The following is a 17358-nucleotide window of genomic DNA, read 5'->3' as shown; positions in this document are numbered from 1 at the left end:
GACGTACGACTACATCAACCGTGTTGTGCTAAGGCTTTCTGTAGCGACCCGACCTCAAATGGTCAAGCCTCTGTGTATCCGTGCCATCCCTGGATCGGTATGCTGGCACACATAGTACATCAATGTATATATCAAAGTGCAATCACATGTATAAATAACGTAAAACTGATATATATATATACCTCATAAGTCTCAGCGGAAACAAACATAAGGGTGTGGAGTCCATCAACGCCAACGACAAGTTGAGTAGACCGTAACCCTGCAATGTAACTCTTACTCGTCGTAGAAAATTCCTACAACATAAGACGTTGCAGCCCTGTAGGTCAGTACATTGAATGTACTGGCAAGTCACATCATAAGAATAATGAACCTATTTGTACATGCAATTTGGCTGTTGGAAAGCTCTAAGTTTAGTTTTTGCATAAAGCTAGTTTTTCCCTAGGATGAAAGATATTATTCTACCACTACTGTATAGCATAGAATGAGTTGGTAAACCCAACTCAATCCATTCCCAAAGTTTCATTTAAACCCAACTGTTTAAATTAAGAGTGATGAGACCTCCCAGCATTTCCACTACTAGATGCTCAAGTTGTCCGTAACCGGGGACACGGCTAATCGATTAGGTTTTAACACTCTTCCCCACAAGACTCGATCGCCTCCCTTGAAGTTCTCGCACTGCCCGGCGTTTGAGAACAGGATGACTGAGACATAGTCTTTCGAAAATGTTCCCCCCTTAACCCACGGATAGGCCGGTACACCTACATCATTCTACATCTGCTAGCCCATCCCGGAAGGGGTCACACTAACTACTCAACTAAGCTAGAGCCCATATTGGCTTGTGGCTGCACACGTAAACTTCTAGACATGAGAATACGATTGATCTATTTGAGCCTGGGCGGACGGACCACTAGTGGTGCACCACCATGGATTTTCCCATGCATGCTCCAACTGTACTTCGCCACCATTCAAACCAAACCTCTACCCAGGTAGTTCATTAAATTATCTTGGTTATACGTACTACTTTGTCACTCATCTCTCACAATGAACACATCCCAATCCACGTCTACATTAGCGAGGCAAAATTAAACTTACGCGGTCGTGACAAAGGTATATGGTTCAAACCTACCTCAATGAACTACTAGGTAACGGCATAGCCATCTGGCAACAATAAATCCTACCATGCAATCCTACCACAAAGGGACTAAGTGCATAATATAAAAACATAGGTAATTGGAAGAATGGTCAAATGTGAACTTGCCTGGTAATAGTTGATGAAGATTATATCACTCTCAGAAATTTACTTAATAGAACTATTCGTCACTCTCCGATGAAAATCTATAAAGTCAAACATTGCATTCACATAAGCAATCATTTCAGAGAACCAAATAACATGCAACATGAAAAGACTCGAAAAATCCAAAGGAATACACAACACACTTAACTATCGAAAGTAAATACTAAGTGCAAAACAACATAGGGCATGGGTGCCAAAAATTGTGACGTGGACCACAGTGCCTACTAGGCATACGAGTAAAACTACTATGGACAGATCCTAATGTGTGAAAAAATATATTGTGAGATAGGTCCAAGTGATAGGGTTTGGCAACGGTGACACGGTGCAAAAAGAATCACATCAATCGGAGCTACGGTTTAGGAGATATGACCATTTGAAGTTTGAATTCAAACCTGAATAAATTCAAATTTGAATCTGACAAAAGTTTACAAAGATGACACTACTGGATAGATCTAATCAATATGAAAAATTTGCCATTGGTTTCATCAAATTTGGAGTTACGGTTAAAAAGTTGTGGCTAACTAAAGTTCAGGGACCAATCTACAAATCCTAGGGACTAAACAGAAAAGAAAAAAAATGCGAGCAGGTCCTCAGCCACGTGGCTTCTTGCGGGTGGCTGGGCAGCGTTCGCTGCAGAAGCTATATGGCGAACGGCCGGCATTTAATAAAAACGCTAACACGCGGCTAACTAACAAAAACCGGCCGGTAGTTTTTAAAATAAAAACCGGGTTAACCGTGTATCGGTTCAACAAAACAAAAAAACACTAACCTGATCTAATCTAGGCCGTCCATGGTAGATCGAACAGGCGAGGGTGGGCGGTGGCTCACCGTGGGTCGACGGCTGCCGGAGGCGATGTCGACGACGGTGGTAGCGGCTCGGGTCGAACGGGGTGGCGGCTCCGGCGGGCTCCGGCGACAGCGGAGGGGACAAGGAGATGCGGCGCAGTGTGGGCGACCGGATGGTGGTGACGGCTGGCGTCGGCGTGCACCAGACGGGGCAGAGGGAAGCGGCGGCTCCGGTGCTCCGGCGAGGGCACGCGTCGTCGGGGCGGCTTCTTCGGGCGACCTAGGCGACAAGGAAAACGTCAAAAAGACGCGGAGGAGCACGGGGGTCCGAATGAGCATGGAGATAGGGATCGAAAGGGCTCACTGGCGACGAATTCGTCCGGCGAGGAGCTCGGCTCCGGCGAGATGCACTCGATGATGGCGACAGATAGGAGCGGCGTGGGGAAGTGTGAGCCGGTGGGATCGACAGAGGGGGTCACGGGGCATTTATAGGTGCAGGCAGGGTGTCGGGGACCAACGGATAAGCCTCATCCGCGGGGCTTCGCCGGCGGTTGCGGGCGGGCGCGCTCGCGGCTTGTCCCGTGCGGCGCGGCGGGAGGTTGGGGACGAGCTGGGAGGCGGGGCCCACCAGTCAGCGGGTGTGGGCGGGGCAATCGAGCGAGAGGCGTGGGCGGTCGATCGGTGCGAAGGGTGCTTGGGCGTGGGGCAGGCCGTGGGCCGAAAGGCGGAGCGGGCCGGCTCATTTGCCTCTGGGCCGAACAGGGTTTCGGTCCAGGTGGTGCGCGTGTGTTTTTTTTTTCTTTTTTACAGAACAAAAACAAATTACAACAGACGAAAATAAATAAAATTTACATTGGCATATTATATATCAAAATGCTCAGAAAAATACCGAGAATAAGATGAACTATTTTCCAAGTTCAAATAAATTCCAAAAAAATTCATAAAAGTCAAACAGTGCTATTTTTGCATTTAAAATCAACAAAAATCATTTTTTAAAATAGCAAAATGATTTCAAACTTATTTTATCCTAATTTTCCATTGAAGGGATTCATTTTACCCTTATTTCCATTTATTTATTTTTAGGAGAAAAATATTTTGAAAAGAAACTCAAATAACTCCCAATTGGATTTGAATTTGGAATTTCAAACAACTTCAAATGGAAATATGAGTTTCAAATAACTTCAAAGTGACTTCCAATTTATTTCTTTGAAACTTCCAACTCTCTTTCTTAAAATATGAAGAAGTCATTTTATCTTCCCTCATGAACTCATTGAGTTGCTTAAAGTTTCTAAATTTAAAATATTTCAAATGAAATTCAAATCATTTTCAAACCCCTTTTCATTTCCACTAATGGAAGAAGTCATATTATCTTCACTCTAGGGTTTTGTAATGAAATGAATTTTGAACTCAGGGAGATCAAAATGCAAGATGAAAGTTTTGGGAAAGTCCTTTTATTCCCTCTCATTCAACTTTCAAAAAGTTTTCAATTTCCACTCAGTTTCACACAATCAATCACACAAAAATCAGACAAACAATCACAATTATTTATTTAATATAACATTCCAAAATTTAGAATTTTGGGATGTTACAAACTACCACCCTTAAAATGAATCTCGTCCTCGAGATTCGGAGAGGCTAGAAAGAAGGTTAGGTTTGGGGGTCTTCTTGAAAATCCATTGATCATCACAAGGTCTGGGGTGCTACCACCCTTAGAATCATGGTTACGGTTCCGACAAAACTCATGTACTCCGTCCTTTGCGTTGACGGTGCCAGTCTTCTCATATTCTTCGAGATAACTCCTTCACTTTTGCTCTTCCGGTAAGGGCATGGCCTTTTCCTCAAAATCTTGAGTCCTTGCATCAAATAAGGTCCTTCCGAGTCTGGGTCTTCTTAGCTGTCAGGCTGTCGCCAATGCTAAACAACTATCAAAATCTCATGGTGGTCAACAAATTCTGGTTCCTCCTGCAGGAAATGGGTCTGGGTTGAATCTCATCGTAGAACCTACGATTGGCAATGATTGCTTGTAAAGGGTTTCCATCATCCTGCCATTCTAAGGCTTTTGACTTGTCGTGTCGACACTATTCTAGGGTTTCAAGTCTCTCTGATTTTCCCATCAACATATGATAGCTCATGATAGAAGTCTTCGGTATGGGGGCCAATCCATCCCGCACTTGAATCATTACCACATACGCAGATAGTGAATCACGTATTCTAACACTTGGGCATCCTCACAAGCATTGCAGAACTTCTCTTCTCCATGAACTGGGTTCGGGTAAATCCATTTGTTTTGCAAGCCAAAAAAAATCTCTATCGCTTCTTCACAACTCTCGGGTTTACGTAACCTCCTATGGAACGTCTGCTGATGAAATCACAGCTTCCTTCAGAATTCTTTTCTTCAACAAGATTGTGCTTGTTTCCTTATCAAATCCTGGGTCTTGTGGTTTATGGCCCACTTCAACACTTGTATAACTTTAACTCATCCTTGGAGCTACTATTGTTCCATATTCCAACATTACATCTCCTTTAAACCCAATATCACTTCATTCCTGCCTACTCTTGGGGTAACCATCATAACTAAAAAAACTCCAACTCATTTGTCCAAACTCCAACTTTATATGGAACAACATTTTCCTTTCCATCGGTCAATTGTTCACACAGACAAGTATAGCCAAAAATGCACTGGTTCATACATAATTCATATTCTCTTCATATCAAATCCTTTATTACATCCTTAACCACTACTCAAAACTCAAATTTCAAAAGGACTCTATTACAAAAGCTGCCACCCACATAGTTTGGTATGGTCAAGCATTACTTCCATCTTTATTCATTTGTCCTACTTGAAGATGTTTTAGTCCCATCGGAATTGTGCGATGTGATCCTTCAAATCATCGATGTTTTGCTTCATCATGGTGGCCATGAGCTTCATCTCCATCATCTCTGCATGCACCTCCCTCAGGTATTCCTGAGTGTGACGGAGTCTTGCTTCTAGTATTTCTCCAATCTGACGTATGGCTTCCATAGCAGCTTCATGAACAGAGTCTAAGAATGTTGCTCGTGGTACTCGAGAAATGAAAAAGTATTGCCCCATAGTCTTTGGGCAAACTCCCTTCACACGGTGGAGGTGTACCTCCACATACCAGAGTTCAACTCCCTTCTCCACGAAAGGATACCCCTTGTAAACTGCATCTCCTTCAAGATGAATATGCTTCATCATGTCCTTCAGGATTTTTGGGTAATCCTGATCACTGGTCAGGGTCATGATCATTTCTGGGCCCTTGAGAAAAGACTCGTAAAAGGTTGTCATCTGCAGGCATAAGATAGAAGGGGTACTCAGGATACTGTATGTATTTCCTTTGGTGAAATGTGGTTGTTTTTCTAGGAAAAGTTTGGGGTCAGCTTGTCCATGGGTTCGAGGTTTTAGTCTGGGTGAGATAATGAGAGAGGTACTCACAATCAACAAACAACTCATGACACCTCATATGAGATTCCAACCACATCAACTTTTATTGCTTCACGCACCATTACAATTCCCATTTCACAACTCAACTCAACATCCCCAATGAAAATAAAAGTGCATCCCATATTTATTACATGCTTTATTCCAATATCAAGATCTCAACTACTCTGCTCAAGCTCTCCTCGGGTCTGAACATTCTCTGGCAAAATGTCCAACTCCCTTGCAGCATAAACAAATGACTTCAGACAAATCCAGGGGCTTCCTGGTGGTTATCTTGGCTCCTTGGGTTCTTGGCTTCCCTGCTGGGCATTTGCTAGCGTAATGACCTAAATCCTTGCACCTGTAACAAGTGATTTGACTCAGGTCCTTTTCTGCAGAAATCAGGTTGTTCTGGGGATACATGCTCTTTCTCTTCCCGGACTTCTTCGTTCCGATCAATTCTTCTATCTCATGTGGATCAAACTCCACTTCTTCTATCGGGAAGTCTCCCAGATACTCTTGGTTTTCCTTCATGCAATATTGTGAAAAATGTCCTTCTTCTCCACATGAATAGCAAGCATTGGAGTAAAATCGGTTTAGGATTTCTCCATCAGGGGCGTCAACATCTTCTTTCATCACCGGTTTTCTTAAACTTTCCCTGAGGGCTTCTTTCACTGCTTCCTTCTGCTGCTTGGTAATTTCTTGTACCTTGGGATAAATATGACACTGGGCAGGGTAGTGCGTAGTTCCTTCACACAAGAAACAAGTAACCTTCATGGTTGGACATTCTTCAGCTTGGTGATTTCCTTCACAATGAGGGCATCCATCCTTGTGTTCTTCATGGGTATGTTCTATCTCACCACAAATCTTGCATGCACAAGGTTTCTTCATTTTATTGCCATATGGCTTCTGAATAAGACGAGACCTCAGTAGAGTCATGTTGAATTCCTCCCAAGTTTTTGCTCCGTTACATCCTTGTATGGCTTGATGCATTTTCCACCAGGTTGCAGCACTTCTTGTGAAGTACTGACGAGCGTATTGAACCTCATTATTCCTTGCAACGAAATTGCTCCTGAAGTGATTCTCCATGTTTTGAATCCATAGCTCTGCCTCCAACTGAGTGATTGGTTCAGAGAATGCAAGTCCATCTTCATTCATCATCTATTGGGTCCAAGGGTTTCGGGATGAGATAAGACGGATAGAGAGATACCCACAATACACACAATATAGTTTTGAAAATAAGTTTTATTTGTGGCTGTCAGGAAAAACATCAAACAATGACAGCTCACAAATCATCGCATCTAACGTAAGTATACAACAGGGGTTTGGGTCTCTAAAGTTCATATAAATCTTCGAATTCTTCGATGTCTTCAAATTCTTCAATTCTTCAGAGGCTTCGACTATTGTAGCTCCAACTCTTCTAGTGTAGGGTGAAGTCTGATATCTTGTCGTTCTTGGAGTGGCTTCAGTTCATCCTCCGTGTGGTCCAAAGGGAACGGGGTTTGTCTAACTATTTGAGGTAAAAGTAAAGATTTGATAAAGCTTAGAAAGAAGAGAGGTAAATGACCTTTTTGAAAATAAAGTTTTAGAGAAATCCTTTCCTAAGGGCTTTCCAGTTTCTAGGGTTACGTCCTATAGTCAACATGTGCTCTGATACCATCTCTGTAGCGACCCGACCTCAAATGGTCAAGCCTCTGTGTATCCGTGCCATCCCTGGATCGGTATGCTGGCACATACAGTACATCAATGTATATATCAAAGTGCAATCACATGTATAAATAACGTAAAACTGATATATATATATATATACCTCATAAGTCTCAGCGGAAACAAACATAAGGGTGTGGAGTCCATCAACGCCAACGGCAAGTTGAGTGTAGACCGTAACCCTCCAACGTAACTCTTACTCGTCGTAGAAAATTCCTGCAACATAAGACGTTGCAGCCCTGTAGGTCAGTACATTGAATGTACTGGCAAGTCACATCATAAGAATAATGAACCTATTTGTACATGCAATTTGGCTGTTGGAGAGCTCTAAGTTTAGTTTTTGCATAAAGCTAGTTTTTCCCTAGAATGAAAGATATTATTCTACCACTACTGTATAGCATAGAATGAGTTGGTAAACCCAACTCAATCCATTCCCAAAGTTTCATTTAAACCCAACTGTTTAAATTAAGGGTGATGAGATCTCCCAGCATTTCCACTACTAGATGCTCAAGTTGTCCGTAACCGGGGACACGGCTAATCGATTAGGTTTTAACTCTCTTCCCCACAAGACTCGATCGCCTCCCTTGAAGTTCTCGCACTGCCTGGCGTTTGAGAACAGGATGACCGAGACATAGTCTTTCGAAAATGTTCCCCCCTTAACCCACGGATAGGCCGGTACACCTACATCATTCTACATCTGCTAGCCCATCCCGGAAGGGGTCACACTAACTACTCAACTAAGCCAGAGCCCATATTGGCTTGTGGCTGCACACGTAAGCTTCTAGACATGAGAATACGATTGATCTCTTTGAGCCTGGGCAGACGCACCACTAGTGGTGCACCACCATGGATTTTCCCATGCATGCTCCCACTGTACTTCGCCACCATTCAAACCAAACCTCCGCCCAGGTAGTTCATTAAATTATGTTGGTTCTACTTACTACTTTTTCACTCATCTCTCACAATGAACACTTCCCAATCCACGTCTACATTAGCGAGGCAAAATTAAACTTACGCGCTGGTGACAAAGGTATATGGTTCAAACCTACCTCAATGAACTACTAGGTAACGACATAGCCATCTGGCAACAATAAATCCTACCATGCAATCCTACCAGAAAAGGACTAAGTGCATAATATAAAAACATAGGTAATTGGAAGAACGGTCAAATGTGAACTTGCCTGGTAATAGTTGATGAAGATTATATCACTCTCAGAAATTTACTTAATAGAACTATTCGTCACTCTCCGATGAAAATCTATAAATTCAAACATTGCATTCACATAAGCAATCATTTCAGAGAACCAAATGACATGCAACATGAAAAGTCTCGAAAAATCCAAAGGAACACACAACACACTTAACTATCGAAAGTAAATACTAAGTGCAAAACAACATAGGGCATGGGTGCCAAAAATTGTAACGTGGACCACAGTGCCTACTAGGCATACGAGTAAAACTACTATGGACAGATCCTAATGTGTGAAAAAAATATCGTGAGATAGGTCCAAGTGATAGGGTTTGGCAACGGTGACACGGTGCAAAAAGAATCACATCAATCGGAGCTACGGTTTAGGAGATATGGCCATTTGAAGTTTGAATTCAAACCTGAATAAATTCAAATTTGAATCTGACAAAAGTTTACAAATATGACACTACTAGATATATCTAATCAATACGAAGAATTTGCCGTTGGTTTCATCAAATTTGGAGTTAGGGTTAAAAAGTTGTGGCTAACTAAAGTTTAGGGACCAATCTGCAAATCCTAGGGACTAAACAGAAAAGAAAAAAATGCGAGCAGGTCCTCGGCCACATGGCTTCTTGCGGGTGGCTGGGCAGCGTTCACTGCAGAAGCTATACGGCGAACGGCCGGGATTTAATAAAAACGCTAACACGCGACTAACTAACAAAAACCGGCCGGTAGTTTTTAAAATAAAAACCGGGTTAACCGTGTATCGGTTCAACAAAACAAAAAAACACTAACCTGATCTAATCTAGGCCGTCCATGGTAGATCGAATGGGCGAGGGTGGGCGGTGGCTCACCGTGGGTCGACGGCTGCCGGAGGCGATGTCAATGACGGTGGCAGCGGCTCGGGTCGAACGGCGTGGCAGCTCCGGCGGGATCCGGCGACAGCGGAGGGGACGAGGAGATGCGGCGCAGTGTGGGCGACCGGATGGTGGTGACGGCTGGCGTCGGCGTGCATCGGACGGGGCGGAGGGAAGCGGCGGCTCCGGTGCTCCAGTGAGGGCACGCGTCGTCGGGGCGGCTTCTTCGGGCGACCTAGGCGACAAGGAAAACGTCAAAAAGACGCGGAGGAGCACGGGGGTCCGAATGAGCATGGAGATAGGGATCGAAAGGGCTCACCGGCGACGAATTCGTCCAGCGAGGAGCTCGGCTCCGGCTAGATGCACTCAATGATGGCGACAGATAGGAGCGGCATGGGGAAGTGTGAGCCGGCGGGACCGGCAGAGGGGGTCGCGGGGCATTTATAGGCGCAGGCAGGGCGTCGGGGACCAGTGGATAAGCCTCATCCGCGGGGCTTCGCTAGCGGTTGTGGGCGGGCGCGCTCGCGGCTTGTCCCGTGCGGCGCGGCGGGAGGTTGGGGACAAGCTGGGAGGCGGGGCCTACCAGTCAGCGGGTGTGGGCGGGGCGATCGAGCGAGAGGCGTGGGCGGTCGATCGGCGCGAAGGGCGCTTGGGCGCGGGGTAGGCCGTGGGCTGAAAGGCGGAGCGGGCCGGCTCGTTTGCCTCTGGGCCGAACAGGGTTTCGGTCCAGGTGGTGCGCCTGTGGTTTTTTTTTCTTTTTTTATAGAATGAAAACAAATTACAACAGACGAAAATAAATAAAATTTACATAGGCATATTATATATCAAAATGGTTAGAAAAATACCGAGAATAAGATGAACTATTTTCCCAGTTCAAATAAATTCCAAAAAAATCATAAAAGTCAAACAGTGCTACTGTTGCATTTAAAATCAACAAAAATCATTTTTTTAAATAGAAAAATGATTTCAAACTTTTTTATCCTAATTTTCCATTGAAGGGAATCATTTTACCCTTATTTCCATTTATTTATTTTTAGGAGAAAAATATTTTGAAAAGAAACTCAAATAACTCCCAATTGGATTTGAATTTGGAATTTCAAACAACTTCAAATGGAAAAAAGAGTTTCAAATAACTTCAAAGTGACTTCCAATTTATTTCTTTGAAACTTCCAACTCTCTTTCTTTAAATAAGAAGAAGTCATTTTATCTTCCCTCATGAACTCATTGAGTTGCTTAAAGTTTCTAAATTTAAAATATTTCAAATGAAATTCAAATCATTTTCAAACCCCTTTTCATTTCCCCTAATGGAAGAAGTCATATTATCTTCACTCTAGGGTTTTGTAATGAAATGAATTTTGAACTCAGGGAGATCAAAATGCAAGATGAAAGTTTTGGGAAAGTCCTTTTATTCCCTCTCATTCAACTTTCAAAAAGTTTTCAATTTCCACTCAGTTTCACACAATCAATCACACAAAAATCAAACAAACAATCAGAATTATTTATTTAATATAACATTCCAAAATTTAGAATTTTGGGATGTTACACTTTCGCTTTCGGTCTACGAGGGTACGTGGACACACTCTCCCCTCTCGTTGCTATGCATCACCATGATCTTGCATGTGCGTAGGAAATTTTTGAAATTACTACGTTACCCAACAGTGGCGTCCGAGCCTAGGTTTATGCGTTGATGTAATATGCACGAGTAGAACACAAGTGAGTTGTGAGCGATATAAGTCATACTGCTTACCAGCATGTCACACTTTGGTTCAGCGGTATTGTTGGATGAAGCGGCCCGGACCGACATTACGTGTACGCTTACGCGAGACTGGTTTTACCGCCGTGCTATGCACACAGGTGACTAGCGGGTGTCAGTTTCTCCAACTTTAGTTGAACCAAGTGTGGCTATGCCCGGTCCTTGCGAAGGTTAAAACAACACCAACTTGACAAACTATCGTTGTGGTTTTGATGCGTAGGTAAGAACGGTTCTTGCTAAGCCCGTAGCAGCCACGTAAAACTTGCAATAACAAAGTAGAGGACGTCTAACTTGTTTTTGCAGGGCATGTTGTGATGTGATATGTTCAAGACGTGATGAGATAAAAGTTGTTGTATAAGATGATCATGTTTTGTTGAAGTTATCGGCAACTGGCAGAAGCCTTATGGTTGTCTCTTTATTGCATAAGATGCAAGCGCCGAATAATTGCTTTACTTTATCGCTATGCGATAGCAATAGTTGCAAGAGCAATAGTTGGCGAGACGACCATGTGACGACACATTGATATAGATCAAGATGATGGAGATCATGGTGTCATGCCAGTGACGATGGAAATCATGACGATGCTTTGGAGATGGAGATCAAAGGCACAAGATGATGATGGCCATATCATGTCACATATTTTGATTGCATATGATGTTTATCTTTTATACATCTTATTTTGCTTAGTTCGACAGTAGCTTTATAAGATGATCTCTCACTAATTATCAAGGTACAAGTGTTCTCCCTGAGTATGCACCGTTGCGAAAGTTCTTCGTGCTGAGACACCACGTGATGATCGGGTGTCATAGGCACTACGTTCAAATACAACAGGTGCAAAACAGTTGCACACACGGAATACTCAGGTTAAACTTGACGAGCCTAGCATATAACAGATATGGCCTCGGAACACGGAGACTGAAAGGTCGAGCGTGAATCATATAGTAGATATGATCAACATAGTGATGTTCACCATTGAAACCACTCCATCTCACGTGATGATCGGACATGGTTTAGTTGATATGGATCACATGATCACTTAGAAGATTAGAGGGATGTCTGTCTAAGTGGGAGTTCTTAAGTAATATGATTGAACTTTAATTTATCATGAACTTAGTCCTGATAGTATTAGCATATCTATGTTGTAGATCAATAGCTCGTGATGTTGCTCCCAGTTTATTGTGTTCATAGAGAAAAATTATGTTGAAAAATGTTAGTAGCAATGATGCGGATTGGATCCGTGATCTGAGGATTATCCTCATTGCTGCACAGAAGAATTATGTCTTTGATGCACCGCTAGGTGACAGACCTATTGCAAGAGTAGATGCAGACGTTATGAACGTTTGGCTAGCTCAATATGATGACTACTTGATAGTTTAGTGCACCATGCTTAACGGCTTAGAATTGGGACTTCAAAGACGTTTTGAACGTCATGGAACATATGAGATGTTCCAGGAGTTGAAGTTAATATTTCAAGCAAATACCCGAGTTGAGAGATATGAAGTCTCCAACAAGTTCTATAGCTAAAAAGATGGAGGAGAATAGCTCAAGCAGTGAGCATGTACACAGATTGTCTGGGTATTACAATCGCTTGAATCAAGTGGGAGTTAATCTTCCAGATAAGACAGTGATTGATAGAATTCTCTAGTCACCATCACCAAGTTAGTAGAACTTCGTGATGAACTATGATATGCAAGGGATAACGGAAACGATTCCCAAGCTCTTCGTAATGCTGAAATCAACGAAGGTAGAAATCAAGAAAAATATCAAGTGTTGATGGTAGACAAGACCACTAGTTTCAAGAAAAGGGCAAAGGGAAGAAGGGGAACTTCAAGAAGAACGGCAAGCAAGTTGCTGCTCAAGTGAAGAAGCCTAAGTCTTCTCCTAAGCCTGAGACTAAGTGCTTCTACTGCAAAGGGACTGGTCACTGGAAGCGGAACTGCCCCAAGTATTTGGCGGATAAGAAGGATGGCAAAGTGAACAAAGGTATATTTGATATACAGATTATTTATGTGTATTTCATTAGTGTTCGTAGCAACCCCCTCGGTATTTGATACTGGTTCAGTTGCTAAGAGTAGTAACTCGAAACGGGAGTTGCAGAATGAACAGAGACTAGTTAAGGGTGAAGTGACGATGTGTGTTGGAAGTGATTCCAAGATTGATATGATCATCATCGCACACTCCCTATACTTTCGGGATTAGTGTTGAACCTAAATAAGTGTTATTTGGTGTTTGCGTTGAGCATGAATATGATTTGATCATGTTTATTGCAATACGGTTATTCATTTAAGTAAGAGAATAAATTGTTGTTCTGTTTACATGAATAAAACCTTATATGGTTACACACCCAATGAAAATGGTTTGTTGGATCTCGATCGTGGTGATGCACATTTTCATAATATTGAAGCCAAAAGATGCAAAGTTAATAATGATAGTGCAACTTATTTGTGACACTGCCGTTTAGGTATTATATTGGTGTAAAGCGCGTGAAGAAAATCCATGCTGATGGGCTTTTGGAATCACTTGATTATGAATCAGTTGATGCTTGCGAACCATGCCTCATGGGCAAGATGACTAAGACTCTGTTCTCTGGAACAATGGAGCAAGCAACAGATTTGTTGGAAATCACACATACTGATGTACGTGGTCCGATGAATATTGAGGCTCGCGACAGGTATCATTACTTTCTGATCTTCACAGATGATTTGAGCAGATACGAGTATATCTACTTGATGAAACACAAGTCTGAAACATTTGAAAAGTTCAAAGAATTTCAGAGTGAAGTGGAGAATCATCGTAACAAAAATAAAAGTTTCTACGATATGATCGCAGAAGTAAAATATTTGGGTTACGAGTTTGGCCTTCAGTTAAAACAATGTTAAATAGTTTCACTACTCACGCCACCTGGAACACCACAGTGTAATGGTGTGTCCGAACGTCATAACCGTACTTTATTAGATATGGTGCGATATATGATGTCTCTTACCGATCTACCACTATCGTTTTGGGGTTATGCATTAGAGACAGCTACATTCATGTTAAATAGGGCACCATCTAAATCCGTTGAGACGACACCGCATGAACTATGGTTTGGCAAGAAACCTAAGCTGTCGTTTCTTAAAGTTTGAGGTTGCAATGCTTATATGAAAAGGTTTCAACCTGATAAGCTCAAAACCAAATCGGAGAAGTGCGTCTTCATAGGATACCCAAAAGAAAATGATGGGTACACCTTCTATCACAGATCCGAAGGCAAGATATTCGTTGCTGAGAATGGATCCTTTCTAGAGAAGGAGTTTCTCTCAAAAGAAGTGAGTGGGAGGAAAGTAGAACTTGATGAGGTAACTGTACCTGCTCCCTTATTGGAAAGTAGTTCATCACAGAAATATGTTCCTGTGACTACTACACCAATTAGTGAGGAAGCTAATGATGATGATCATGTAACTTCAGATCAAGTTGCTACCGAACCTCGTAGGTAAACCAGAGTGAGATCTGCACCAGAGTGGTACGGTAATCCTTTTCTGGAGGTCATGTTACTTGACCATGACAAGCCTACGAACTATGAGGAAGCGACGATGAGCCCAGATTCCGCGAAATGGCTTGAGGCCATGAAATCTGAGATGAGATCCATGTATGAGAACAAAGTATGGACTTCGATTGACTTGCCCATTGATCGGCGAGCCATTGATATTAAATGGATCTTCAAGAGGAAGACGGACGCTGATAGTAATGTTACTATCTACAAAGCTAGAATTGTCGCAAAAAGGTTTTCGACAAGTTCAAGGTGTTGACTACGATGAGAGTTTCTCACTCGTATCTATGCTTAAGTCTGTCCGAATCATGTTAGCAATTGCTGCATTTTATGAAATCTAGAAAATGGATAAACAAAACTGCATTCCTTAATGGATTTATTAAAGAAGAGTTGTATATGATGCAACCAGAAGGTTTTGTCAATCCTAAAGGTACTAACAAAATATGCAAGCTCCAGCGATCCATCTATGGACTGGTGCAAGCATCTCGGAGTTGGAATATACTCTTTGATAAGTTGATCAAAGCATATAGTTTTATACAGACTTGCGGTGAAGCCTGTATTTACAAGAAAGTGAGTGGGAGCACTACAACATTTCTGATAAGTATATGTGAATGACATATTGTTGATCAGAGATAATGTAGAATTATTCTGCAAAGCATAAAGGGATGTTTGAAAGGAGTTTTTCAAAGAAAGACCTCGGTGAAGCTTCTTACATATTGAGCATCAAGATCTATAGAGATAGATCAAGACGCTTGATAAGTTTTTCAATGAGTACATACCTTGACAAGATTTTGAAGTAGTTCAAAATGGAACAGTCAAAGAAGGAGTTCTTGCCTGTGTTACAAGGTGTGAAGTTGAGTAAGACTCAAAACTCGACCACGGCAGAAGATAGAGAGAGAATGAAAGTCATTCCCTATGCCTCAACCATAGGTTCTATAAAGTATGCCATGCTGTGTACCAGACCTATTGTATACCCTGCCCCGAGTTTGGAAAGGGAGTACAATAGTGATATAGGAGTAGATCACTGGACATTGGTCAAAATTATCCTTAGTGGAATAAGGATATGTTTCTCGATTATGGAGGTGACAAAAGGTTCGTCGTAAAGGGTTACGTCGATGCAAGTTTTGACACTAATCTAGATGACTCTAAGTCTCAATCTGGATACATATTGAAAGTGGGAGCAATTAGCTAGAGTAGCTCCGTGAAGAGCATTGTTGACATAGAAATTTGCAAAATACGTACGAATCTGAATGTGGCAGACCCGTTGACTAAACTTCTCTCACAAGCAAAACATGATCACACCTTAGTACTCTTTGGGTGTTAATCACATAGCGATGTGAACTAGATTATTGACTCTAGTAAACCCTTTGGGTGTTGGTCACATGTCGATGTGAACTATGGGTGTTAATCACATGGTGATGTGAACTATTGGTATTAAATCAAATGGCGATGTGAACTAGATTATTGACTCTAGTGCAAGTGGGAGAATGAAGGAAATATGCCCTAGAGGCAATAATAAAGTTATTATTTATTTCCTTATATCATGATAAATGTTTATTATTCATGCTAGAATTGTATTAACCAGAAACATAATACATGTGTGAATACATAGACAAACAGAGTGTCACTAGTATGCCTCTACTTGACTAGCTCATTGATCAAAGATGGTTATGTTTCCTAACCATAGACATGAGTTGTCATTTGATTAACAGGATCACATCATTAGGAGAATGATGTGATTGACTTGACCCATTCCGTTAGCTTAGCACTTGATCATTTAGTTTGTTGCTATTGCTTTGTTCATGACTTATACATGTTCCTATGACTATGAGATTATGCAACTCCCGTTTATCGGAGGAACACTTTGTGTGCTACCAAACGTCACAACGTAACTGGGTGATTATAAAGGTTCTCTACAGGTGTCTCCGAAGGTACTTGTTGGGTTGGCGTATTTCAAGATTAGGATTTGTCTCTCCGATTGTCGGAGAGGTATCTCTGGGCCCTCTCGGTAATGCACATCACCTAAGCCTTGCAAGCATTGCAACTAATGAGTTAGTTGCGAGATGATGTATTACGGAACGAGTAAAGAGACTTGCCGGTAACGAGATTGAACTAGGTATTGAGGTACCGACGATTGAATCTCGGGAAAGTAACATACCGATGACAAAGGGGGCAACATATGTTGTTATGTGGTTTGACCGATAAAGATCTTCGTAGAATATGTAGGAGCCAATATGAGCATCCAGGTTCTGCTATTGGTTATTGACCGGAGACGTGTCTCGGTCATGTCTACATAGTTGTCGAACCCGTAGGGTCCGCACGCCTAAAGTTCGATGACGGTTATATTATGAGTTTATGTGTTTTGATGTACCGAAGGAGTTCGGAGTCCCGGATGAGATCGGGGACATGACGAGGAGTCTCGAAATTGTCGAGACGTAAAGATCGATATATTGGACGACTATATTCGGACATCGGAAAGGTTCCGAGTGATTCGGGTATTTTCGGGAGTACCGGGGAGTTACGGGAATTCGTATTGGGCCTTAATGGACCATACAGGAAAGGAGAGAAAGGCCTCAAAGGGTGGCCGCACCCCTCCCCATGGGCTGGTCCGAATTGGACTATGGAGGGGGCGCCCCCTTCCTTCCTTCTCCTTTTCCCTTCCCTTTCCTTCTCTCCTACTCCTACTACTTGGAAGGGATCCTAGTTCTACTAGGAAAGGGGGAATCCTACTCCCGGTGGGAGTAGGACTCCCCTAGGGCGCGCCATAGAGAGGGCCGGCCCCTCCCCTCCTCCACTCCTTTATATAC

This window comes from Triticum urartu, chromosome 3A (assembly GCF_056163025.1).
Source record: "Triticum urartu cultivar PI428250 chromosome 3A, HENAU_Tu73, whole genome shotgun sequence".
NCBI lineage: Eukaryota > Viridiplantae > Streptophyta > Magnoliopsida > Poales > Poaceae > Triticum > Triticum urartu.
Note: the sequence above shows the minus strand (reverse complement) of the source record.